The 13103-nt window shown below is 36.3% G+C and overlaps 1 protein-coding gene across 1 annotated transcript in view; it reads right to left on the reverse strand.

Moving 5' to 3' along the window:
• LOC145245764 (uncharacterized) overlaps positions 1 to 12784 on the reverse strand; it is a gene marked incomplete in the record, with an annotated part of 70758 nt that extends 57974 nt beyond the window's left edge. The window contains 1 exon segment of the mRNA XM_080107372.1: positions 12581 to 12784.
• Positions 12785 to 13103: the final 319 nt, after the last annotated feature.

Raw genomic sequence — 13103 nt, forward strand, 5'->3', positions numbered from 1 at the left:
ATAGTAGGGGTGAAAAGTAGTCAAATGGATTAATCCTAATCTTATAAATTAAAAAAAACATATTTCGAATTTGGAAACAGACGAATCTCACAGGAAGACATTTTTTATAACATGAATAGGCTAGCCAAATTAATTAAGAGTAGGAAACTAGATCTAATATCTGTAACATTTTTTTGTTCATAAGATTAAAAGAGGTGGTGTTTGATCAACACTGCTGAGGAGCCATGATTTAATATACTGTTTTGTTTCTAAATCCCCGAAACAGTGTTTCATGGTAAACAACTGATGATCCCTTAAATTAACATTAGTACTATAGTGAATTCGAGAGAACAAGTTGATGCATTGATGGCAGGTGATTAAATGACTTACTGACTAAATAGTTTTCTAACGAATGATAAAAAATATAAAAGTGAAATTTTTTTTTATATACTTTTAAAGGTTAAAAAAACTTCCAAGACTGTATATATATATATACAATAGAACCCCAGGATATGGTAGCCCTAAGATACGTTTTTTTCAGGTTATGATGTGGAATACAATGTTTCTCCAGCCCCTGGTTGTGATATTTGCCCCACCTTACGGTGTTATTTGATTATATTCATGTGTATTATATACTGTACTGTATTTTGTTACTATCAAAGTGTAGTATCTGTTCTTCAGATGCTGCACTTCCATTTCTCGTTCTCTTTCGGTGGAGGAGAAATCCTTCACGACTGAGACAATTTTTATTTTTGTACCTTTTCTCCACGTTAAAAAACGACCCTGGTGTCTAACTCTGTCCCGTGGGGAGGCATAGTAAATAGGTACTATCTTTAATCCCTTGTTTCTACTGTATGTGTGTGTATGTATATATATATATATATATACACACACACACACCTTTTAATAGTACAGTATATATACTTTTAATGAATATATATATATATATGTGTGTGTGTGTGTGTGTGCGCAATAAAGATGTTTTTTTTTTACATTGCCAGATCTATTTAAGCTTACTGAAAATAAATTGCCCTCACCTTCAGAACATATATCATTTGTAACCAATTCAAATGCCACAAGTATATTTATAACACATTCATGCCATTTTATTTGATATAGGGTATATCTTACACAGGTTTCATTGAATTGTATACCAAACAACTCATCAGAAACCCCGTATAAATCCATAAAATATTTTTTTTTTTTTAGTAAAGGACCAAAGGTGGAAGAAGAAATGAAATTCTTTTAAAGTCATAAAAAAAAAAAAAAAAAAAAAAAAACCTAATTGTAGGTTATTTACAGATCGTTCCAGGAAGAAACCACTCCAGAAAAACAGATCCCACGAGAAAAAAAATTCTTTTATGGATGTATATGGGTCTCTGATGAGTTGTTTAGTATACCATTTAATGAAACACATGTAAGGCGTACCATATACCCAATAAAATTATATGAATGTTTTATAAATATACTTGTGGTATTTGATTGTTTACAAATGTTATATATCTATAAAAGTGAGAACATGTGAGGACACTTCTCAACCTATATACTCAACAAATGTTTGATCTACAGACTTGAAATTTGGTACATAGGGTATTCAGACATGTTGGGGAGTCATCGGATTCCAACTGTTTCACGACTGTGCATGCAGAAATCGTTCACACTATGTTAAGAATAAGTAGGTTTGAAAACACTTTTTAAAGATTGTGTCAAACTGGCCTAAAGGTTATCGTACTTGACTCACTGTCTTTAGGTTTTTGTTTCGATCTCAGCTTGAGTATTTTTTTTTCTTTTATTTACAAAAATTGAACTGTTTAGAAAAAATGTAATACTTGCATGCACATGTCTCAGTTTCTTTCTGTTTTTTTTTTTTGTTTTTTTTAAAGAATTTAATATTATGTTTAATACCGGCATGACTGGGGACATCTAGTATATATAAATTAAAAGTTTTCTAATAAAATGACCTATACATATGGTACAACTACTAACAAATGCCAACGATTTCATAAAAATTAGACGATCCCCTGTTAAAAAAAAAAAAAAAAAAAAAAAAAATTAAAGGGCTTGTTTTATTTAATATTCCAGGTCATTGATAGCAATGACATTCCACATAACTATTAAGTAGCCACTTATTTTAGTGTGGGAACGGTAGTTTAAAAAAATGAAAGTTCTTCAGCATTCAATAGAATTTCTGCTTCCCTCCTTCCTTTTTTAAACGTTCATTGGTTGTTTTCTTTTTTTCTTTACTATTTCCACATTTGCTTTGCCGACCTATGGAAATTTCTTTTTATTTTTTATCTTCCAAAATGCTTCTCTGATCTTTTGGTCACATCATACACATGTAAATGCCGATTTCTCACCACAGTTTGAGCAATTGTATATTCTTCAAAACCGGTTTCACCTTCCATTTTTAAATACTTAGACAATCTCTTCATGAGATTAGCACACATCAGCAGAATTACCAACATGATATCTAATATATAAAGTTATCTTGTCAAAGTTTCAAAGTCGCTATTTTGGAAAAAAGGATTCCAGCAGAGTCCTCTATCATAAGGAAAAAAATTCCAAAAATAAGAGCTTTTATTTATATTTATATTTGAAAATGTTTAGATTAGATAAGTCATTGGTACTGTCGGTTTCAAACCTGATAATAGAGAACCGTTTTGGGGCCCCATATAAAGTTCTCTTCAGTCGATACTCATCTGTTTATAACCAGAAGTGGAAATATACACAGACATTACAAGATCTCGTGCAAATCTCTTTTTTTTTTTTTTTTTAAACAACCTTAAATTTACAAAGGATAAAAGTTTTAAAAATTGTCCGTTTAATATTTTGGAGGCCAAAGAAACCAAAAAGAAAAGGAAGGAAAAGAACTTGTATATACTTAAATGTTTCTGTTATTTATAATTCTAATATATATGAACTATTTATCACGTCACCTATGAAAAAATATGGTTTATTAAATTCATTAATTAAAAATTTTTCCAGTCTTAAACGGAATTGTTTTTATATGGACTCAATTTCTAAACTATTCTAAATATATATACATTACACACACTAGGTGAAATGTCTACACTCTTTGGGTCTAGTATACTACTGAAAATATCTTGCTTGTTATCTTGATTACAGTGATGGTATTTGGTTCTGTTTACAGTGAAGATTGCATTACACATCATGCCAACCGACATCATTGAAAAAGAACTGACGTTCAAATTAAAACATATGTCAAGAAATGTTTGGTTTCCGAAAATAAATTATTAAAACAAATATTGATGACGATTATTCATTGAAAACATCTAACACGTATAATGTGTGTAATAGTGCACTGTTATTTCCACATACGGAGTAGAGAAATGCTATCCCTGTGACAGGATTATCGCCCTATCAAGCAATATGAACTAGAACAAATACATTGAGCACATTGCGAAAGCTGCTGCAAAGAAGGTGGGTTCCCTCTATCGAGCTAGAAGATTACTCACACCTGAGAGTATCCTGTATCTTAGGCACCGCCAAAACTGGGGGGGCAGGTCAGTACTTTTTGACGGACCGTCTTTTTAAAAATCTACCAAAAATCAGGTAATTATCCGATCAATACGAAATTTTCAGCGATTATTAGAAGAATGAACTTTATAACAGTGTACTTATTTTTCATAAACGATATTTATATATATATATTTTTTTGCTTACAAAACCCCCCCTTGTTTTGAAGTGGGAACAAATATGCTTAAAATAATCATCTGAAACTGAACAAAACATATTGTGTTGTTGTAAGGGATAGAATTATAGATTTAAAAAAAAAAAAAAAATTGTTTGCATACCTTATTTTGACGTCTGAATATCAGAACTTCGATTGTGCTTAATTATCCCGCTTTTGAGTTTTGAAGTGTGAAATTCGGTGAATATGTTAAGTAAAATAATTAATTTAAGTTAATCAAAACAAAAAAAATTTTTTTTAATATTTATACGAAAAAAGCCATTTTAAAATTTTTGATAAATAAATTAACAATTTTTTTTTAGCGAGCCGAATAATGCATGACCATTATTAAACAGGGCATGCTTTGAATAATCGATACAAAAAAAAAAATTTGATAAATATTGTGCCCTTTGTGTTAAAAATAGCATCATTTTTTCGATCCCGTTTGAAAACGTTTGCCGCCTTTCGACTACGGTGGACCAAACGCGCTGAAATAATTTTTTTTTTATTCTGCTTTAAATTGTCCCCCCCCCCCATTTTGGGGAGTCTGGCCCCCACACACATACACATTAAAAACCAAACTCATACAAATGGTCACCCATCTGGTACTGGCCAGCCTCAGCTTAATAATACATTGAAATTTTCATCACTGAAAAATAAGTTTTTTTGGCCTGTTTGGTCTTCCATAGTTTTTTCTTATAAAACGCAAACGTAAACAGAGTCGATCTAGGACTCAATATTGACGCGAAATATCTAGTTACCTATATGAATAAGTGGAATTATTTGAAATTCAGGTACTTATATTATAATATTTTTGCATATTCTCTTATAAAATCATCCTAAATCTTAGTTAGACAATAAATAAATAAATTAATTATTTCAAAAACCTTTTTTTTAAAATATTTAAGTACGTTTTTTGTGCAAGACAAAAAATGTCAATTGTTAACTTTTTGGGAAAATTTAACATTTAAAATTTAATTAAAAACAGTAGAAAAAGTTTTACATTATTCTGTTTTCTATATGATAAAATTCAGGGTTTTATCTTTCTGGAAAAAAAAAAGTTACTCAGAAATAATGGATTTTAATAAATGTAATTTAGTTTTAAAAAACAACAGCAACTTGATTTTGCGGCCATTTTTGGCGGTGCCTACTGTACCTCTACAAGGTCACTATTCACCCATGCATGAAGTATTGTTGCCAAATCTGGACTGGTGCGTCTACCATTAGCCTCTCCCTCTTGGATAGGGTCCAACAAAAGGGTTTTCAATCTAATAGGTCCCACTTTGTAAACTAAACTCCAACCTCTGTCCCATTACCGCAATGTTGCACATTTGTGCCTGTTTTACAAATATTTTAATGAAATGTGATCTGATGAACTCGTTGCACTTGTGCCCCCTAAATGCCAGAAATCTTTCTACTAGTAGTTTCTTCCCTTGAACAGCTAGACTGGAATCCTCTTCCTGCTTCCTTGACTGTACTGATATGCAGAAGTTCAAATGTAACATAAACCAACATCTTGTTGATATTTCCTAAGCATGGTTCCAAATAGTAGCCCCTTACGTCCTTGTTCGGGGTGAACACAAAAAAAACAACAGAACAATGAAACAAGACACTAAACATATAGAAAAGCTGTGCGGTTCAGGTAAAAAAAAGTCACGATTGGCAGACGCTCCTTTGATAGTCAACAGGGATGATCCGATAGAAATCCTGTAAATATTGGCCCTTCTTATTTCCGTCAACAGAATTCAACAGATCAAATACGGGTAAATAAACATGATCAACACAAACCAAAGACGACACAAAAAGAAAATAAATAAAAAACATGGGCAACACGGTGAATTAGACTAATAATTTAGTATTATTACAAAAACAACATACCCTCCATTACACATATAGAACATAATCCCAAAGTTAAATGACCGATATTAAGAATACCCTCTACAACATTTATGATTTATCACTAATAGGGGGCTTTTTGAGTCTGAGCCAGATTATTTTGAAATTTCTTGAGTCGGAATTATTGCAAGGTGGGTTATTGACTCCACATGCTTGATTATAACGCCCATAAATCTGAACTTGTCTTGGTACCCTAATAACATTACATTTTCATCTTCTGTGCAGAGTTGGAGTTTGGGATTTTCTGTAGGAATTGAAGTTGTTAAAAACAAAATCTATGCCAGAGTTAAATCTTTTGTCAGCTGACCTCTACTTATGTATATGCTTCTGTGAATCTCTCACTTCTACCTTCTCCATGAATTGCATGAAAATTTATATATTCTTTGAAAACTTTCTTAGAAAAATTATTTAAATAGCTTAGACATTGTTCAGAATTTTACGAGCACATATTGCATCGACGAAAAGTAGGTCATGTCCAGCGGTTGATTTTATTTTTAACTTGAACTCATCAAACACCATCCACTTTTTTTATTCTTAACTTCTGGCAATCATTAAAAGAAACATTTCCAAATAACTCCAAATTAGAATCCAGTTGCAAGAAATTATAAAGCTTTTATAATTTTTTACAATTCTGCATCGATTTCTCACATTCATTCATTTCTAACAAGTGTCATTTTTGTTGATAGAGAAGCATCTATGTATCAATACCATAGTACCTTTAACATACATATGTGTGTATGTGTGTGTGTGTCATGGTTTCCAGATTATTCTATCAGGAAATCCTATTTATAAAAAAAATTAAATTAGTATGATATAGATACGATAATTTAATGTTCGTAGTATGTTATCACGTATGTTTTTTGTTTTTTTTACATGGTAGTCACCAATTATCAAGGCCTGGAAGCCACTCAGGGATAAGGGTTATTGCGTGTACAGTAATCAGTGGAATAATATCGTAATAATCGTTAGTAATGGAGATTTGATAAAGTGTCTTATTTAAGGGGGCGGTTTATCAGGAATTTGTTTATGTTGGACTTCAAGACATCTAAGTTGTAGTCAGGTGGGAGACAGGCAAACGGAAGAGAGTTCGACAGGTGTGCACTTCTAAGAAAGAAGCTTTGTTCATGGAATCTACGTTTTAATTTAGGCACAGATAAAGAGTGGGGAAAATTATTGACAGTGGTTTCAGCTAGACGGGTGTTTTTCATGAAAGATTGGCGAGGGGGGGACCAGAGATTGGAACTCGGACAAGCAGTTGCCATGGAAATAACGATAAAACAAAGACAGGCTTGCAACGTCTCTTCTGTGGGAGAGAGGTTGCAGGGAAGAGAAAAAGTCATCCTCCTTTTTAATAAATAGGATCTCCGATCACTGAAGATGTAAAAAAAAAAAAAAAAAGTCGCTTTTGGGCCATACATTAAACTAAAATATACCTTTTTGATCTTTTGGCAAGGATCTAAGGGTAACATCTACTTTGTCTAAAAATAGTATAATGATATTGTGGGTTTTGTCCATACAACGGAAATATGTCACAAACTCTTATAAGGATATTGGAAATTAACCGCAATAACCAGATATATTCTGACACTACATTAACCAGATTACTTAGATAAATATTTTAATTTTAGCAAAAGGGCTACAATAATATTGCGGGGGGGGGGGGGGGGGGCTCCATTCATGCTGAATGTCCACAAAATGCCCAGCAACAATATATTACATATGCAAGATGCCACTGTGGAACTTCCACAGGTCCCACTAGTTTAAGTTTATTGTTGCAAGTCCTTCAATATCTCCCAATATTTTGAAACAGCAGGAATACATGTGAACATTTTTTGATTTTCTTGTACTTGTAAAACCTATCTTCTAAGTCAGTTGGAGTTGAATACCTCTCAAGCAAGTACAACATACAGAACCTTCGACCATTGCAGTGCGTTTTCGTGAATCCTGTGCTAAGTTACACAATATGTCTAACCATTTCCGATTCCATAATCAAAGACTAACTACTTGTGAATCTTTTAATGGTGCTAGATCACCTTTGATTATCACTGCTTAGGTCTCTTCAACTACCCACCAATAACCAGGTAGAGAAAGACCTCGTGGATAAGCTCTCCCTCTGAGTGCTGTGTTGCATACTGGAACCAAGTGGAGTTAAAAAAACAAAAAAAAACCCAGAAGTGTGGGAGATTTGAGTGACAATGGAAAGTTGGAGTTTATATTTGATCCACACAGCAGCAGTGCAAAATACAGATCAACTGTTCTTATTGGGCACGTTTCACAAAAATATGCTCTTTAGTTTAGGAGCACAACTAAACCATAATATTTGACAATATTTAAAATAGATGTTAAACTGGACGATAATGATAATGACTAATATAAAAAATTTGAACCAGAAATTATTTTCTATTATTAAAAATCTTATTTTACAAGGATGCTTCTCTTTGTCGGGTAAATTGAATCTGAACTGTTTTGTTCTTAGCAAATATGGAGCATCAAAAATATCCCCTATTAATTAAAACTTGTTCCGATATACGCCATTTTACAAGCCTCTGTAAAAGTGACAAGTCACTATAGGTAACAAGTCTTTTTTTTTTTCAATTTCTGTTTCAATCTTCCATAATGTCTTTTTTTTTTGAGGACTGACCCCCCCCCCCCCCAAAAAAAAAAACTTGATTGTATCTAACTTTGTCCATGTGGTGAGGCAATAAGGATCATTTACATAATAAAAAACCCTACTTGCAAGAAAAATAATCTCTTCTCATAAAATTATTTTCATGTGTATTTCTTGCAGCAACGTAACTGATAAATACATATGGCATAATCACGTTCATATACTGGTTCTCGTTAGTTCAAAATTAAGAAATGTTGAGCATGGTCAGTACCAGATGGGGTGAGCATTAGGAAATACCAGGCACTGTATGTAGGAGAATGTCAACACCTCCCTGCATACATGATGTTGTCATCTGCCATGACAGACATACACATGCCACTGGTGACTGCTTGAGAATTAGATTATTCCCTAGATACTTCCTCCTCCTGGAGAAGCTAGTCAACCCACTTAGAATAAATGTTGCTGGCTTGGCTTATAGTTACATTGATTTTCGCAAATAAAAACATTCAGCTAAGTCTACATTTTTTCTAGAGATTCTACTTTTTAGGAAATTGCGTGTAAAGAGCCTGAAAAACTAAAGCGAAAAATTTTAAAAGCCAAGGATCAGTTTTGCAAATAAATTTAAAGTGAAACGGTCACAGAACAGCTCTTGTCATATGTGCCTCGTTATCGTCGTATTGCTATCAATTGAACTGTACCAAATTTAAAGTCTACATTTTGTTGATTGTAATTTTATTATTGACAACTAAAAAAAAAATTTCATCCTTATGCATCGAAATGGAGTTATTGTGAGGGATGGACAATTATCATAATTGCGTCAGATGTGGGAGGAATCTTTCATAACTGTGATAGAGGTAAGAAAAGGTGTATTTTTATCTTGTAACCATGAATGGAAGGTGACTGCGACGGAAAGGGAAGGGCATCATCTCGTGACCGCGACCGTGACGTAAAGGGGAGGGGATCACCTCCTGACCGCGACGTAAAGGAGAGGGGATCACCTCCTGACCGCGACGTAAAGGAGAGGGGATCACCTCCTGACCGCGACGTAAAGGAGAGGGGATCACCTCCTGACCGCGACGTAAAGGAGAGGGGATCACCTCCTGACCGCGACGTAAAGGAGAGGGGATCACCTCCTGACCGCGACGTAAAGGAGAGGGGATCACCTCCTGACCGCGACGTAAAGGAGAGGGGATCACCTCCTGACCGCGACGTAAAGGAGAGGGGATCACCTCCTGACCGCGACGTAAAGGAGAGGGGATCACCTCCTGACCGCGACGTAAAGGAGAGGGGATCACCTCCTGACCGCGACAGAAAGGAGAGGGGATCACCTCCTGACCGCGACAGAAAGGAGAGGGGATCACCTCGTGACCGCGACAGAAAGGAGAGGGGATCACCTCGTAACCGCGACAGAAAGGAGAGGGGATCACCTCGTAACCGCGACAGAAAGGAGAGGGGATCACCTCGTAACCGCGACAGAAAGGAGAGGGGATCACCTCGTAACCGCGACAGAAAGGAGAGGGGATCACCTCGTAACCGCGACAGAAAGGAGAGGGGATCACCTCGTAACCGCGACAGAAAGGAGAGGGGATCACCTCGTAACCGCGACAGAAAGGAGAGGGGATCACCTCGTAACCGCGACAGAAAGGAGAGGGGATCACCTCGTAACCGCGACAGAAAGGAGAGGGGATCACCTCGTAACCGCGACAGAAAGGAGAGGGGATCACCTCGTAACCGCGACAGAAAGGAGAGGGGATCACCTCGTAACCGCGACAGAAAGGAGAGGGGATCACCTCGTAACCGCGACAGAAAGGAGAGGGGATCACCTCGTAACCGCGACAGAAAGGAGAGGGGATCACCTCGTAACCGCGACAGAAAGGAGAGGGGATCACCTCGTAACCGCGACAGAAAGGAGAGGGGATCACCTCGTAACCGCGACAGAAAGGAGAGGGGATCACCTCGTAACCGCGACAGAAAGGAGAGGGGATCACCTCGTAACCGCGACAGAAAGGAGAGGGGATCACCTCGTAACCGCGACAGAAAGGAGAGGGGATCACCTCGTAACCGCGACAGAAAGGAGAGGGGATCACCTCGTAACCGCGACAGAAAGGAGAGGGGATCACCTCGTAACCGCGACAGAAAGGAGAGGGGATCACCTCGTAACCGCGACAGAAAGGAGAGGGGATCACCTCGTAACCGCGACAGAAAGGAGAGGGGATCACCTCGTAACCGCGACAGAAAGGAGAGGGGATCACCTCGTAACCGCGACAGAAAGGAGAGGGGATCACCTCGTAACCGCGACAGAAAGGAGAGGGGATCACCTCGTAACCGCGACAGAAAGGAGAGGGGATCACCTCGTAACCGCGACAGAAAGGAGAGGGGATCACCTCGTAACCGCGACAGAAAGGAGAGGGGATCACCTCGTAACCGCGACAGAAAGGAGAGGGGATCACCTCGTAACCGCGACAGAAAGGAGAGGGGATCACCTCGTAACCGCGACAGAAAGGAGAGGGGATCACCTCGTAACCGCGACAGAAAGGAGAGGGGATCACCTCGTAACCGCGACAGAAAGGAGAGGGGATCACCTCGTAACCGCGACAGAAAGGAGAGGGGATCACCTCGTAACCGCGACAGAAAGGAGAGGGGATCACCTCGTAACCGCGACAGAAAGGAGAGGGGATCACCTCGTAACCGCGACAGAAAGGAGAGGGGATCACCTCGTAACCGCGACAGAAAGGAGAGGGGATCACCTCGTAACCGCGACAGAAAGGAGAGGGGATCACCTCGTAACCGCGACAGAAAGGAGAGGGGATCACCTCGTAACCGCGACAGAAAGGAGAGGGGATCACCTCGTAACCGCGACAGAAAGGAGAGGGGATCACCTCGTAACCGCGACAGAAAGGAGAGGGATCATCTCGTAACCGCGACAGAAAGGAGAGGGATCATCTCGTAACCGCGACAGAAAGGAGAGGGATTATCTCGTAACCGCGATCGAGGGGAAGGGATTATCTTGTAATTGCGACAGAAAGGGCTGGGGATTATTCTGTGACAACGATGGAGGGGGGGAGGGATTATTGCGTAACCGTAATGGAGGAGGAAGGATTATCACGTAATCGCGATGGGAGGGAAGACTATCTCGTAACCGCGATAGAGGGGGAGGATTATATCATCACACGGCGATGGAGGGAGGAGGATTATCTAGTAAGCTCAATATAGGAGAGGATTATCTCGTTACCATGATGGAGGGTAGGATTGTTTTGTAGTCTTAGTGGAGGTGAGGATTATCTCGCCACCGCGATGGAGGACAGGTTTATCTTGTAACCTTGATTGAGACAATGATCATCTCTTAATCGTGATGGGCGATTTTTTAATATTTATGGTGAGTGCGGAGAATTATGTCGCAATAATGATGGCGTATGGGATTATCTCGTTATCATGATATACGTGGGAATTATTCCATATTTATAAATAGTGGTAACGCTAACAAACATGGAAATAAAAATGGCGGAATTAAATAAGTAGAATTGACGTAATTGTTTTGTCATGTACGTAAATAACGCGACAATATTGAACTGCATTATGGATTTCATATGCACGGCACGTTAACTGCTACAATTTAGTAGAATCATTTGGAAAGATCGTACTAATATAATAATGCTAGTATACGAAATAGGATTTTCAAGTTAAATCAATTTTTACGATATCTTTTGTTTACTATATTGTTAGGTGAAAGTACAAAATAGTTCTCCCTCTTCCTCATGTTAAGGATGAGTTTGGTTTCTAAATAGTACAGCAGTACAGACAGCACGGTCCATATTCTGTATAAGTACAAGAAAGATTCTTATAATCAATCTACGATTAAAATCGTGAAATTCTTTAAGTGTTAGAAACAAGATTACATAGAAAAATAAAAATAAAATAATAAAAATAAAACTAAGATACTAAAAAATTGAACATTATGGATTGAAGTTCGGTAGTCATTAAAAATATTTTAAAAACAGAAATCGGTGCTTTTGTATTTTTGGTACCGCGCTATTTAAAAATAGTTTTTTTTTATTTTTCAGGTTATAAAATTTCGATTTCATATAAAAATCAATCTTCAGCAAACATCTAAACCAGGGATTCAAAACCTTATTTACAAAAATGGACCCTTGTTTTACTATTTTTTTTAAATGTTATATTAGTATATATATATATATTTTTTTTTTTTAGATTTCGTATAATAGGTTAATATTCACCAGTAAATTCCTTATATAAATTTTATAAATAATATTATAAATTATTTTTTTTTATTTAAAATTAATCGAAGATAACAATCACAAAATGGTTTAAAATATTTACATTAATCCGAACTGAACCCCGACTTCCAGTCATTTTTTTTTTTTTTTTTACGAAATAAAAATACTTACCAATTGTTTTAAAACTGTTTTTTATGGCTTCTGCGGCGTATTTGTACCGACTTTTTTCATCTCATCCGACCTGGAAATTAAATCAAATTAAAAGTGCCATAAAAGAATATGAAATCGGTTTTTAAAAGATTCCCTTTGTCTTGACGAATAGAAAGAGAAGACTTTACAAAATGGGTGTCGAACCCAAAATGTTACAACGGAAGTGGATTTTTTTACAACCTTCAGCAGTGAATGCTGCTTCCGATTTGTTGCTGTTTGAATTTATTTAATATTAACGTTTTAAAAATGTATATTTTCGTGTTAAAAATAAGTAATTATTTTATATTTAATATAATGTAAATAAAACTTTAAAATATTTTAAAATATTAAAATTTGCTCGGGATATACATACGTATTTCCGGTTATTTGTCAAGTAAAAAAAAAAAAAAAAGAAAGAAAGAGTCTGTTTCATTAGGATTGGCTTAAAAAAAGAAACAAAACCCAACCTTAAAATTGGTAAAAAAAAAAAGAAAAAAAAAAGCGA

The sequence above is a fragment of the Euprymna scolopes genome, chromosome 23, assembly GCF_053919585.1.
Source record: "Euprymna scolopes isolate OS-2025 chromosome 23, ASM5391958v1, whole genome shotgun sequence".
Classification (NCBI taxonomy): domain Eukaryota; kingdom Metazoa; phylum Mollusca; class Cephalopoda; order Sepiida; family Sepiolidae; genus Euprymna; species Euprymna scolopes.